The sequence below is a fragment of the Anopheles moucheti genome, chromosome 3, assembly GCF_943734755.1.
Source record: "Anopheles moucheti chromosome 3, idAnoMoucSN_F20_07, whole genome shotgun sequence".
Classification (NCBI taxonomy): Eukaryota; Metazoa; Arthropoda; class Insecta; order Diptera; family Culicidae; genus Anopheles; species Anopheles moucheti.
In genome coordinates, this window is record NC_069141.1 from 72,114,460 (window position 1) to 72,117,381 (window position 2,922).

The window sequence follows — 2,922 nt, forward strand, 5'->3', positions numbered from 1 at the left end:
TCCTCGTGCAAACAGACGTCGAAGATAATTTTTTGTTTTTACAGCAGCAAAACCCGGCAGGCGACGGCCCGAAAGTTTTTACGCTCTCTCTCTCTCTCTCTCTAACCCTCACTATCTCTCTCTCTCTCTCCCTCTCTTCCGCCTTTGTTCGGTGCTGTTAGTTTTGCACCACGTTCAAAAGCACGGTTCGGTGGCGTATATATACTTATAAGCTCCCGGTTTATTTTCCCCCTTTCCCTCCCATCTCCCTTTTAAAATGTCCTTCATCTCTACCACTGTGTGTTATCCTTGCCGTTTTCTCTTCGCAACGGTTTGCCATGGCTTGCTATGGGGTGTCACTTTAAACCGGGCAGAGTAAAGTGCCGAAAACTGCGTCACTTTTTCTTTGCATTGAAACGGTGCTTGCTGCCGGTTGGCACTGCTGCATTCTGGCCAGAATTAGGCCACACCATCATCACTGCGAACACCACCCAGTACCGTTTGCAACCCTGCCCCACGGTGACTCGTTTCTGGAGGGAATCGGCAAACGATGCGGTCGCACACCAACACCAGTATGCAATCGTACTGATGGGGGGAGGTGAAAGGGCGATGGAGGGGGGGGGGGGGGGAGGGGAATGGGAGAGAAAATGCCGGGTGGGTTTCGTGACTCGGGGTTCGGGTAGGCCGTTCCACCGTCCCACCATACGAACGGGGCTAAGGAAGCGCAGCAACTCTATCACATCGCTATTGGTCCTGCTGCTGCTGCTGCTAGTGTTGCTGCTGTTGTTGTTGTTTGGCCACGGTTGGCTACAGATCAAATTAAACGAAAACATATAAACACACACCAAAAGCATACGCATCGTGTTATGCGGGCCCCCCCACAAAGCAAGGGAAGAATGATGTGCTCCTGACGTCCTCCCTTCCCAACAGCATCTGCGCTTGAACCACACACACAGTTCTGACGGTTTGGGAAATTCTGTCGACCGGATTCTGTGTTAGCGCTGGCGCAACAGAGCAACACATCCTTCACCCCACATTTTAGGCCCTCTCCCTCCCCCTCCCCCCTCCCCCCGCAAATACCCCCCGCCTCCTTCTCCATCCCATTTGATGTTTAGGATTCGAACAGTTAGAATATAGGGACATGGCAGGATTATTTCCCACCATCATCATGTCCCCTTTCCATCTGCATGGGGAGAAAGCTTTGCTCGGAAAACCTCCCAACCAACCGGGCCGCAAGGCATGGGTCTGTTTAGACAGCAAATCAAAAACGAAACTGGAAGCAGGATACAAAGAAAAAAACCGTTACTACAAACAATTTCCCGTGCCGCTGCAGCAGCATCAAATGGATGGTGGAGGAATGGGGGATTTAGCATACATATGCGTATACCCTCTGCCTCCCCCCCCCCCTTGCGTTTGGAAAACCCGTGAGCCGTTTGGTGTCGGTGGTTCGCTGTCGCTTTTTGTGTGTTTTGCTGCTTATTTCCCTGCTGCAATTTAAACCATCTCCGGATGGCGAATGGTGGAAGATCTTCTAGGGTGGAACACAACACACTCACACACACACACACACACATACACGCAGGACGTGGCTTCAGATGGCTCCTCCGGCATGATGGAAGAGGAATAATTTATAAAATTTTCAACCAAACAAGGCCCTCTCCCCGAACCGGATATTCCGGCCCAACCCTCCCCGTTCTAGATACACCATTATGAATTTTGAGGCTATTTTCCTACCCTAAACACGTCCTGTTTTTCTTTTTTTTCCCCCTTTTTGGTTCACAAAACCATCCCCACAAAGAAAGGAAGATGTGCCAGCCCCAGCTCTGGCAGCGGTGAAAGCATGCTCCACACGGTCCGAGGCACACGGACACACAGTGTGTGCGAAATGGGGCAGAAGGTAGGTGTAGCGGCCAATATGAGCAACGCACGCACACACCCAGCCACAGCCACACACGGAATGAACACGGTTGGGCCGATGAATAACATCCGAACGGTTGCCGTTTTGTGGCGCTTGTTCTTTGTCTACCGTCCGAACGCTCGCGCCTGTCGCGAAGGCGCGCGTGTTGCGGATTGTTGTCCGTGTTGCGTGTGTTTCCTGCGCGTCTGTGTGTGCGTACACGCTTTGCTGTTTGGGAAAAGTTTTCCCTCCCGACTATCCCTTGTTGTTGGGTTTTGTTGTTGTTGTTGTTGCATGGCCCTTTTTTTCTCTTCCTCTAAATGGGTGAAGGAAGGTGGGGGGGGGTGAGATTTGTGGCAATGGAATTTCATTCGATGGTGAGAAGGGGAGGGGGAGAGGAAGAGGGGAGTTTTTCAATCTTCCATACTTCCCCTCCCTACCTGTCCAGCACGGTTTTGGGTGGTTAGGGTGGTTAAAGGGCAGGGGAGGGGGTAGGTGAGGGAAAACATTCACCGAAATGCTGGAACGGCCGGCATCCTGGCTCGCGCTACCGAAGTACAGACACAATCAATACCACACAGCACGGCGCGCGCACACACACCAGCAGAGTTGTGAATGAAATGCCCCGAGCACTTTGGCAAGGACGGTGCGTGCATGTCCTGCGATGCGAGGGATGCGCGAGAAATCGGAGCGGGGAGGGGGGGGGGGAGGTATGCAAGGGAAGGGCATGAACAAAAAAACACGGGTGGAATGGGGGGACGTGGGTCGCACTAACGGGTGTTCGGGTATCCTCGCGGGATGGACGACCAATGTCGGAGCATGCGCGGCACAGTGGTACGGACCGTTCTGGGCCGATCCGATGGGCCCGGGGACGTGCATCTTTGTTCTTCTCACCCATAGATACTACCCCACCCCTCCCTCTCCACAACCCCCCTACTTTTGCACGGCATAAAGACGAATCGGTGCCGAAGGAAGCGGGACCGAGCCCGACAGCATGCGACCGACCGTCAGCAAAACGGTCGTCGTGCCTTTTGTCTGCCTGAACC